At 30.1% G+C, this 13049-nt stretch overlaps 1 pseudogene; it reads right to left on the bottom strand.

The window, feature by feature from the left end:
- Positions 1-7205: 7205 nt before the first annotated feature.
- LOC107020130 overlaps positions 7206-13049 on the bottom strand; it is a 20636-nt pseudogene continuing 14792 nt past the window's right edge.

Raw genomic sequence — 13049 nt, 5'->3', positions numbered from 1 at the left:
TGCGGAATATAAAGGAGTATTAGGGGAGGGAGGAGTCACGTGACTAGTGAGGGGAAAGTCACGTGAGTAGTGCTTGTCTTGGTGAAAAAGAAATGAAATGCCGAGTCAGCACGCATGGTTTGAACCGTCGAAAACTTCTAGAAAGTGTTGCAAACCTGGCGGAGCCGGTTGATTTGGAATATTCGAAAATCAAGATGGTAATCATTTTTTTCTTGCGAGCCCATGGTAATTATATCCCATATATATATACCATTTGTAGAACTTAGATTTGCGTGTGTATATAGGCTAGCGGATTGTGTCGTAAATTTGAATACGTATTTAAATGATTAAAATATAATACGTTTTTGAATTTGAACATTGAATTATTATGATTGTTTGTTTTTTAACATCCGAATAGGTATTATTCATTATTACATAAGAATAATAAATATATAATCCAAATAAAATTACATTTTGGCGATCAAGAGGGTGAAAAAATTCAATCGGCACGAGAACTTGGAGAGGGAGAGTAGACGTATCCAGACAGAGAAAAAACAATGTATGACTTTTATGGGAAATAAATAAGCATTTTATAAAAAGAGTCTGAATAAAATTAAGACTCTTGTAGATGGTGAAATTTTATTACTAATAAATTCATATTAAATTTTGCATTAATCCATAAAGTGATGATACGTTGACTAAGTTAAATTAGTGGTTAATAAAGTTAGATAAATATTTAAGTCAAAATTATATCATTTAAATAAAGTTTAAATTACATTTAGATCAGTCAATTAAGTTGACAAAACAAGTCTAACTCGTATTCTTCAAGTTCAAGATCCTCTAAAATTACTTGAACATCAAAATTCCTTCAAAATCCTAACTTGCAACTATATAAAGGGTCTTCATAAGATCAGAAGAGAAAGAAAAAAAATACGAAGATATATAGAAAATTTTTGTTCTTTTATGGTGATCTGCAAATCTTCTGCATACAAAGAAATCTACGCTCCAAATATTTAACAAATATTTTGTCAAATCAAAAACAATCATGAAGAGAAGAATCAGGAAATTACATTTTTTTAAATATTTCATAAAGATTGTAACTATTGCTTATGCTACTTTGCCATATTATTGTCTGTTTGCTTGTTTTACCTTTTTTGATTGTTTTATATAATTCTTAAAAGAGTCTGAATTAATCGAAATAAATATTTTCAAATTCATTAAGAGATTTTTCTTTTTTAAAAAATACTTAATTACCTAATGTCTTAACTATTTAAATTCGAATCTTCATTAATTATTAAGTAAAAATTAGATTACTTTTTTAAAAGAACATATATTTAGTAATTTGTAATCTGAATTCTGATTTTAAAATATTAACATGCATATCTACAAGGTAATACATTCAAATAACTTTAATACAATTGTAGACATTTGAAACTTTATGTAATTCTACAAATGTATTCGTCTCACTTGAGATTATTGAAAATTACTTAATCCTTAACTTTAACTCATGCATATATAAAAAAAAATAGACTTCTCGAAAATTTCATAAATTCATGAGATATTCATAAAGAGATCAAGATATAACTTTCTATGTTCGAGAAATACACTTATAACAATCCTCAACCCGTGAAGAAATTCACAGAGAAAAATCAAGGGATTAAGAGAATTGTACAAATTATCTGAACGCTAGCTTTCTGTTTATATAAAGAGTATTACATGGTCTTAAAGAGTCCATCTTAAAAATTATATAAATTTGAATATTCATAAAAAGGTCAAGATGTGGCCTCTTACATGCGTCACTGACGTCCATAAAATTAGGCAGGTCAAATCTAAATCATTTTAGTTTGAAAATATATCACTAACAACCTTCAAATTACAAAGAAATATTTTTAAAAAAAAATAGAAGGAATATACAAAACTGTACCATGTTGTTTCTTTCACATTTTATTTATGATACGTTTTATTTTTCACATATTTAAAATTTGTTTCAAAATGATTTTCTTGGATTATAATATTAGTCTTTGAGTATATTATAATATTAGATTTAACCTAATGACAAAATTTGTTATGAATTATGATCCCATTTCCTTGAATAGGTAATTAGATTTAAGGGCAAATTTGATAGATTTTCTTGCGTGAAAAGTTTGGTTATAATAATTATTACTCGTGTAAGATTAAAAAGATGTAGATGTTTAATCTAATTGTAGTTGCCTAAAAAAGTAAACATAAATTTTGGCGTGATTATATTTGGTAGTGGCATATTCTATGGTATATTCTATAAAATTAAGGGTGATGACTTTTAGATATGGACTTCTCAATAGTTTGAAATTCCACTTAAAGACATCTCAAAATTCAAGTACATTTTAATTTCAAAGTTGGTGTTATTTCTCGTCATACTAGTTTACAAAATATATTCAAAAATTTATTTTTTGAATAGTGTCAATAAATGACAGTAAATTATTTGGTTAAGTATAAACTCAATAACTGATAAATATTATTAATATTGACAAATTTTAAGTGGTATATATTGATCAAATAATATTAAATTTTATTCTAAAATGAATGATAATACATATTCATATGATGGTAAATTATATGATTTTTGCCGTGCAAATCTAATGTGAAAAGGCCCGTTGAATCATACATATTTAAAGTTTTTTTCTTCATTGATCGTTGATTTTTATCCAAAATATTCAAAATAGTCGAGCTAAAAAACGGATAAAACTTACTCGCAAAGGGTGTTTACATTAATTCAATATATATATTTTATGTGTTAAAATTTATAGTTCATTTTACTTAACTTTAATTAATTAACATGTGTTTTACTTCATTAAATCACATAATAATGAAAATTTAATTAGTTTAATATAAACACCCGGTGCGAATAAATTTTTTCCCTTAAAAACTATAAGATAAAAGTTTAAAACTAAAGCGGGTTCCATAATTTGTGAAAAATCATGCACTACTATTTAAATTAAAAGGAGATTATAAGAAACACTTTTTAAAACTCCAAAAATACTCTTATTGAAGTAGATATGTCGAAGGAGATGTCTGCTTTATCCTCTCTCTTATGCAATAATAGAAATCATTAAAATTAGGCTTGAATTCAAGTTTAGTCCAGCTACAACGTGGATATTCAACACTGAATATGAGACCCCAAAAAAATATGACTAAGAAAATTATTTGGTTTTCGACTTTGATTTAATTAATCTATGTATATAAAAAAGGGAATACAATTCAAGAAAATTTATCTTATTCTAAAACTATCTCGTCACTTATGTAAATGTAAGTTGTACTTTGAAATTCGAATTGGCAAGGAAAAAGTAGGAGTAATAAATATTACTCCTATGTTATACTCCCTTTTCGCTCTTCCTTGTCACGAAATCACGGTTCAACTTAAGTAATCATCAAAAAAATAATTATTGGTATGCATTTTTACCAAATTATTTCTATTAAATGGTGTTTACTACTTATTAAGTCTTATATAACAAATATTTAATATTAAAAATAAAACATAAAAAAAATAACTTTTTTATATGTCAAAATTAAGAAGTAAAAATAGAAATTTATTTTAGAAATAATCGAAAGTGATCTAAGTTGAATACATATTTGAAACTAGTCCAAGCAAATTTGGTATAAGGATTACTATTTCACTTTATTTTCATTAAGTCAACCTTATTATTATATACATAATATTATAATCACAGCTAATTACATATTTTTTTAAAAAATTTGAGTCAAGAGAATGGAAAATGAGATTTGGGCAAAATAATCAGATAGCCTCATTTTCAGTTATATACATTGAATGAAATGAAGTCACTTTCTAATTAAATTAATGAAATATTGAGGTAAAGTGAATGCTTAATCATTTTTTAAAAAGTTAGTTGGTAGGAAACTTTAATTAATTATTTTTTAATCTGTCAATGCTAAGCACTCATGTCTCTTAGAAATATTCATTGTTCTTTTAATATAAAAAAAATCAAATTTGACAAAAGAAAAAACAACAAGAAAACAAGAAAAAACAGCTAATTTATATTAGGTTTCTCCAATGTAGGGATTGGAGAAAAGCACAACAAAAAAGAGACAATTTTGGCTAATAAAAATCAACATGATCTGAGATTACAACTTAGAAGAAACAATTTTTTTTTTTGTAACTATTGTTTGCTATATTACATACTTAAAACATGTTTAAAATTTTAAAATTGTCACTTGTCAGTGAAACTGTATTCACAAAGAAGAATAAAAAGTGAAACTAGATCTAAAAATGAGATAAGATTAGATCTGATCCAGATCCAATCGAAAAATGACATTAGAGATTAACTTCATAATAAAAAAGTTTCAAAATGTGGTGGAGAGAGAGTTCTTGAATTCGAATCGTAAATATAAAAAAATATTAGTAGGGGCCACTAATTCGGATGATGTCCTACATTTAATTAACGGTGTGCTATTTACTGTTAGAACTCAAAACTCCTTCACTAAAATGGAGATCTATTATTACTACGCCAAAGGTATAACTTTTGTAAAGGGTGTCCAACTTTAAAAATATATATATCATGTGAATATAGAATTTAATATATATACGACGTAATTTTTCGACGAAAGGTGGGACACCATGAGATAGCTCTAGCTCCTCCCCTATCTACGTGATACAAATCCAAATTAATTGTCCTTTATACTGAAATTTAATATCAACATAAAAACTAAGAAAAAAACCTTTTTATTTCTCGAAAGAAATAAAATCTAGACATACCAATAAAATTATATCAAGCTATTATTTAGCAGTAAAATATTAACATGACATCAAGAGAACCATTAATTTTTTTTTTCTTTTTCATGGTCTGTGGCATGACTTTAGACGTCATTGAGAGTATGCTACTTGTTGCGTTGACTAATATTGGCAATAATTCAACTATAATATTCGAATACTTTTTCATTTGTTGGGGGTTGAGTTGTAAAAGTCAATAGAAATTATTAACATTAAATATCTGATATAGTTTTTTGAGAAATATATTAATTCTTTAAAAATAACATAATTTTTATTTATAAATTTAAAACAATGAAAAATGCTGATAAGTATAATAAACATGTTACGTGAATTATTTTTTTTAAAAAATGTAAGCTCCAACTTATTTATAAATAATTTTTAATTTTAATAATATACAATACTTTAACAAGTTTTATAAAACTATATCATTATATATTTGAGAGTCAAATAACGAATAAACGCAATAGAAATACAAAACATTAGTTGAGTGAATACCTTCATGGTGTGTTTCTCAAGTTTATCAAGTTGGGTTTATTAATAAAAAAATGATGGAGAGTTTTTACCAACATAGACTATCTTCTTTGGGTCTCAAGTCTCACGTTCTAAATTATTGTGCTTAGTTATTTTTTTTTAATTTTAATCTATTTTTTCAAATGAATTTAGAATACAAGAGAGTTTTAATATAGCCCGATATTTAAGTCATACGAAATAAAATAATTATTCATACACTAAGAAATACCGTCTAAATAATACAAATCAATTATTATCACCTTTTTTTAGGGTTTCACAATCCTAGCTATCGCGTTAATTAGTTACCCATAGAGAATGCAAAAACCATAATTATGAAGTAACAAAACATGCTTACAATGATTTGTAATGAGACTCAAGAACGAAAAGATTGTAATCAATAATCAAGATCATTCACAAGTTAGATCACAAGAAAATTGTTCTTATTCGTTAACGTATGCTTAGAAATTCAAAAAAACAAATAAAACTAAACTGCTAAAATAAATTTAAAAATGAATATTTATAGCACATGAAAATACCCAATAAAAACAAAATTCGTGAAGCAATACGACATCGCATCGTCAAGTATCAAAATTATTATAATATCACAATCTTAGCAACATATTATTTTGTCCATAAATATAGGGAAAAAAAGTTCTCTTCCTATTATTTCTTTTTACTTAGGATTTTTTTCTTTTATATAATATTTTTTTTATCTAATTAGATGAATAATTAACTGAATAGAAGTATGGAAACTATAATTAACATACCGTATGTACTGGTATTACTGTATTCTTAATTTTATTATGAAATTAAAATTAGTTTGTCAAAATGGTTTGATTATCTCTAGGTAATTTATTAATCACGAACCAATATACCTTTAACAAAAGATTACAATAAAATATTATATAAAAGAAAAATAAAATAAAGATCCTACGTAAAAAAAATTATAGGAAGAAAACTTTTTTACATAAATAATATGGACAAAATAATATGTTGCTAAGATTGTGAGATGATAATAATTTTGATACTTGATATATAATATATTTATTAACTAAATCATGGTTAGAGGTTTACTTTGAAAAAATCTTAACCATTTATTTTAACCTATGACATGTGTCATTAATCCAAATAAAAACTTGGGAAAAATGGAGAGGAGCCGGATCCCCTTCAACATATAAATGAGGATCATAGAGGAGGTGATGTGGCACCTCTCTATGACTTCATTTGCATTTAGCTTTTTCCTTTTTTTTTTTGCTTTTTTTAATATATAAATTAAATATTATATCATTAAAAAATTACTTAAATTATTACAAATAAATATTTTATTAAGGGAAAATGCACAAGTACCCCCTCAACCTATGTCCGAAATCCCAGAGACACACTTATACTATACTAAGGTCCTATTACCCCCCTGAACTTATTTTATAAGTAATTTTCTACCCCTTTTTAGCTTACGTGGCACTAGTTTGAAAAAAAAAGCCAACCATCGTTGGGCCCACAAGATAGTGCTACGTAGGCTAAAAAGGGGTAAAAAGTTATTAATAAAATAAGTTCAGGGGGGTAATAGGACCTTAGTATAGTATAAGTGTGTCTCTGAGATTTCGGGCATAGGTTGAGGGGGTACTTGGGCATTATCCCTTTTTTTAATGGAGGATCATTTATAGCAAAAACTATTCATATTTTTTTTCTCACTTATAATAAAAGGAGAAACATAATTTATTTATTTTTGACTTTTTTTAATTTAAATTAATTATTGTATTGTAAAAATATATTGCTTTATTTATACAATAAATATTTTATCAATGTAGGAACATTTATAAAAAAATCTCTCTATATTTTTTGTCTATTTGTTTATCTCACTTCTAATCATGAAATCATAATAATTTTTTTTGTGAAACCAACAAAAAGGTTATCTTAAAGGCAGAGTTTCACATCGCTTCCTCAACATGATCTACAAGCGCAGATCAAAGACACAGACCTTCTTGTTTGCGAAACAAGCTGCAACCTTGTTGCCTTTCTTGTTCCAACACACTTAAAAAATGCCGCCATCGCCATTGTAAGTTCTTACAAGCTTGGCCTCCTTCACCGACCATATATTCATGCATTTGTCCACTGATCCACTTGCCAAGTACTCACCGTTTGGACTAAATGCAATAGAGTAAACAGGTTCCCTGGATTCAAAATGGAACAAAACCTACTTAGTAAAAACCAAAAACATTAAACAAGAAAGATACAAAGATTTGATGAACTAAAAGAAAGATACACACGTATTGATAGTTCAACTGAGTACTAGTAAACAAACCCCATAATACTTGAGCCTAACATTTGACAGTTAAATAAGTGTAAATTTATTAAGAGTGCCTCACTATCTCCTGTGTCCGTTCCAAGTTGACATAATTTGTTAACATCCGTTACCTGTGACTGTTGAAGCTGTGAAGAAGACGCCCTTGGTGAACATCCCATAGCTTCACGGTAGTGTCAAATGAAGCACAACACAGACACAATAAAACAAAACCAATAATCTCAATCAAGAACCTTGTGCTACCACCACATGTGAAATAATACTGTAAATATGACCGTAGCAATAGATATCATACCTTGCCAGCAACAACTGTTGATTCGGATTGCTTGTACCAGCGCCAGTTGGACTCCATTTGATGGTATATATCTCCTAACAAAAACATAACAGTCAGGAGTTAATGTCTGATTTGATTAAATGAATCAACAAAGAAAAATAAAGAACAAAAAATAGATACTTTGCTATGTTCTCGGAAATCATGCAAGCAGACATCCTGTTTCATGCTCCATATCTGCACAAAAACAATAAATTATTGACAAAATCCTCGAGGGCCAGTGGCACACCGCACCGCCTCTCTACCTTATCCCATTTAAAAATACTAAGTTTATGTCTGCTGCACGGTTCGAAATGTGACATGCGCCTAACCTTTAGAAGGACAAGATAGGAAATACCTTAATTGTGGTATCATCAGAGCAAGAAGCCAGCAAAGAACCTGAGGGGTCCCAATCGATAACATTGATTTCATTCTGCAATGGCAAAGTAAACAACCCTTTAAGACTATTCCCAATGGATACATCAATGTTCGAATCAAGCATAACGTGCTAAGCTTCAGTCGTCACCTGATGTCCTGAGAACTTTTTGACTGGTTTGTTCTCTCCAACTTTACAAACATATATCATGCTGTCAGCAGAGCTGGTCGAGAAAGAATCATTGTTTCGCCAAGCAACATCAAGCAATTGACCTACTTGGGGTCGTATGAACATAAGCAAAACAAAAAAAAAACAAAATCTATCCTTGCTCAGATATGAGGTAAATTATAAAGAATCATTGAGGCAACAGAACACCTGAATGAAATCCAAATTGCTGCTTTGATTCTCCAGACTTCGCATTCCAAATAACGGCAGTTGTATCAATACTACCGCTAAGGAGATAATTACCTTTCTCGTTCCACTTCAAAGACATGATTGGCCCTTTATGTTTGTTAAGAGTACTAACCAATTCCCCTGTATGAAAAGTCAGTAAGTGAAAACAAGACACGAAAAACACTGATAATTTATACATTCAATCTTCAAAACAAGTTTTTCCTCCATGCCCCTTACCAGATCGTTTCCAGATTCTTGCTTGGCCATCGTAAGAACCTGTCGCAAGCAGAGTACCCTCTCTCTGTACAAGAAAAAGTCATAAACACAAGATCAAATAATAACAAGAAAATTAAAGATGTAACTACAAATAATGCAGTCTAATTTTAGAAAGTCCACCAGAAAAGTATAGATCAACGAAAGTCACCCCAAAACAAGCAGTATAAAAAACTCACATTCCAGTCAAGTGGTGTAACATCCTTGTTTTCCTCAGTTGCTTGAATGTCCAAATGGTTCAAAACCAAAACATTTGGGATAGTAGAATTAAATGAACCATCTCCGATAGTCCATATTCTAGCAGTCGCGTATCCAGACCTAACGTGTTATTACACATGGTTAGCTATAATCGACATGAATATGAACATTAGTTGATCCATATACGAGAGCAAAAAAGAAAGAAATGCTACTAATGCTTACCCAGATGCAAGTAGTGACCCTTCTGGACTCCAAGCACAGGCAAAAACCTAGTAAGAGTATTGAAACAAAAGAGAATTGTAACGTTAATATATCAGACTAATAACAGAAGATCACACCTATTGAGAAATCATAGCGAAACTCAGATGTGTGTCCTTCCAAGACCATTACATCACTCCTTTCGCTGTCATGTTCACGCTCTTTTTCCTTGTGCTGTTTCTCCATCTCCGTTCTTCTTGTGGGTTATCGTTTGTGGTCAGCATTCGCCTTACCTTTCCCCCTAAGTTTCTTTTTCTGAGCCTTCTCGTTTTTCTCTTTTATTATTTTCCGCAGCTCATCTACACTCTTAGTAATGAGATCCATAGGCTCTAGAAGCTTGAAGACAATTTTTAGAGTCCATTTTAGGGACTAAGTGATTTTTTTTAATTTTTTTGTATGTGTTAGGCCAAGAATATTTGGGTGATATGACTTCCGAATGATTTTTTTGTGAAACCTTTACTGAACCCGTCATAGGGAGTTCAGGGAGGACAACATACAGTCTCACAATATTTGGAGTTTATTTTGGGCATTTAGGGGGGCATTTTACAAGAATTTGACAATTATATCAATTTTTCATGTGTATTAGTCCAAAAATATTTTGGTGATATGGCTTCCAGATGACTTCTTTGTGAAATTTTTGTAGAACCCCCCCGTAGAGATTTAGGGAGCAGCACGTACAATCTCATAATTTTTAGAGTCCATTTTGCGCATTTAGAGGGGCAATTTACAGGAAATAAGCAGTTTCCACAGTTTTTTTTTGTGTGTATTAGCTCATGCATATTTTGTGATTTGTCTTCCGGATGATTACTTTACGAAATATTTACAGAACCCTTCATAGGGAGTTAAGGGAATAATATGTACAATATCACAATTATTAGAGCCCATTTTGGACATTAAGGGGCAAATTTATAGGAATTAGACGATTCTCTCAATTTTTTGTATATGTTAATCCATAAATATTTTGGTGATATGGCTTAGAGATGATTTCTTTGCGAAATCCTTATGGAACACTTCATAGGGAGTAGGGTGATCAGTACGTACAATCTCACAATTTTTAGAGTATATTTTACTCATATAGGGGCCAATTTACAAGAATTAAGGGATTTTCTTAATTTTTCGTGTATGCCCAAGAATTTTTTGGTGATATGTCTTCCATAAAATTTGTTTGTCGAATCTTTGCAGTACTCTCCGAGGAGTTGGGGGAATAATAGGTACAATCTCATAATTTTCTTATAATCCATTTTTGAAATTTAGGGGTCAATTTATATAAATTAGGTGATTTTTTCAGCTTTTAGTGTGTGTTAACCCATGAATATTTTAGTGATATGACTTTTGAACTATTTCTTTGTGAAACCTTTAAGAAATCCTCTGTAGGAAGTTGTCGGAGCAATACATATACTGTCACAATTTTTAGAGTCCATTTTGTGGCAAATTTATAGAAATTAGACAATTTTTTTAGTTTTTCTTAGTTGCTCGCCCATAAATATTCTGTCATAAAAAAAAGGCTTGATACCAACTTTTTAAACAAGTTAGAATATTCTATTTAGATATTTAAATTAGGCATGTTCAATTGAAGCATGACTTAGATCGAAGGTCTAAATGGAATATTTTGACAAGATAATTTTGTATTAAGCCAAAAAGTACCTCTATATGATTGATAAAACAATCAAAGAAAGCAAGATCCCATACAAAGTCTTGCACCTTATGTCCAAATAAGCGCATAATTTAACTAAAATGAAAATTTTTCAGTTCCCAAGTTCTTTTGAAGTACTCCTCAACGTCGACAATCACATATCAAACACACAAACATTCTTGTTTGCGAAACAAGCTTTGACCTTCCAGCCCTCCTTGTTCCAAATCGCCGTTATAAGTTTTTAAATCTTGGCCTCTAATCAGTCTACTGGTTTGCTGATATATTTTTTCAGGATTCACACATTCAGCATTTACGTTTGGACACGAGGCTAGGATCAATAAGAGTATAGTGGATGGAAATCTAGTACCTTTGGATGCTCTTGTTAAACTTCCGCACAAATTGAATAGGAGCATCAAAAGGAACTAGATGTCCATCCATAATGCTCCTTTTGATCCTAGCCTCGTATCGAAAAAATGTTGAATACGTGAATCCTGAAAAAATATATCAGCAAAATCAGTAGACCGATTTGATATATACTACCCAAAAGCAAATGCTGAATGTGTGAATCCTGCGTCGGTACTAGTACATCATGATCAAATTTACTTTCTCATAGGCAAGAGTTGAAATTTAGACATATATTTAATCCTATCTACAAATGGAGATACAAATACGAAATTTAAATGAGATGTTTAAATTTAGTAATAAGAACACATTCAATTTACTGAATTCAAAATTTATTATTCTAGTGGATGAATGAATCAAACCTAGTAAATAACAACATGTTTTCGATAGAGAAAAAATGTGTACTTTGCAGAATTTAACACCATGTAACAACAACAACAACATATCCAAGAGTTTGTGGGGAGGTTGGTGTGTATGCAAACCTTAATCCCTACTTTGTGCAGATAGAGGATTTAGTCATCAAACTCGGATTCATAGGGATTTCAGAATACAAACACAACATCAATTAAAATTGGATAGATATAAATTACCTGATTCACTGAGGTAGCGTAAAACAATGAAAATGAGGAACTCAGAGGTAAAAGAGGCCATTGTTGTGAATTGTTGACGGCATATACTAAAAGAGGCCATCCTCTCATATATATAGAGGCAAAAAAATATTGTTAAGTGTGAATCTTTTGGGATGTATGAAAGGTTATGTAGGTTCCAAAAAAGGCATTTTGAATGAATTGTTGAATGACTAAGCTACCTTTAGGCTCCAATAAATATATTTCCATTTTAAAACAATAACACCCTGGTTTAAATAAAAATTATGTTGCCAAGACTTGAATTGTTAAATTTATTTATTCATATTCTTTGGGAGAGTCTGATTTCTTCGAGCTAAGACAGAACTTATTAAAACCTATCAATGTATAAATCAAGTGCGGATGCATTTTTACCTAAGCTATATGCTAGATTCGCCTAGAGTTTTGTATCGGTCGGTTCGAAAAAATTAATTAAAATGAAAAAATTTCAGTTCCCAAGTTCTTTTGAAGTACTCCTCAACGTCTACAATCGCATATCAAACACACATACCTTGTTTGCGAAAAAAGCTTTAACCTTGCAGCCTTCTTTGTTCCTACACACTTCAAAAATGCCTCCATCGCCGTTATAAGTTTTTACAATCTTGGCCTCTAATGAGTCTACTTGTTTGCTGATATTTTTTTCCAGGATTCACTCATTCAACATTTACTTTTGGATACGAGGCAAGGCTCAATAGGAGCACAATAGATGGTCATCTGGTTCCCATCAATGCGCTGATTAAAATTGTGCAAAAGGGTCTTCAGTATCTTGAGTTGGAAACCAACTTGAGCAATGTATGCCTTACATTGCTCAAATTAGTTTCCAGCTCAAGGTACTGAATAACCTTTTGCACAAGGTTAATAAGCGCATTAATAGGAACTAGATGTCCATCCGTAGTGCTCCTATTGATCCTAGCCTCGTATCCAAAAGTAAATGTTGGATGTTTGAATCCTGAAAAAATATATCACCAAAACCAGTAGACCGATTAGATATATACTATCCAAAAGCAAATGCTGAATGTGTGAATCC

This window comes from Solanum pennellii, chromosome 5 (assembly GCF_001406875.1).
Source record: "Solanum pennellii chromosome 5, SPENNV200".
Taxonomy (NCBI): Eukaryota; Viridiplantae; Streptophyta; class Magnoliopsida; order Solanales; family Solanaceae; genus Solanum; species Solanum pennellii.
The sequence above is the reverse complement of the archived record's forward strand: the minus strand, read 5'-3'. Positions and strand labels throughout refer to the sequence as shown.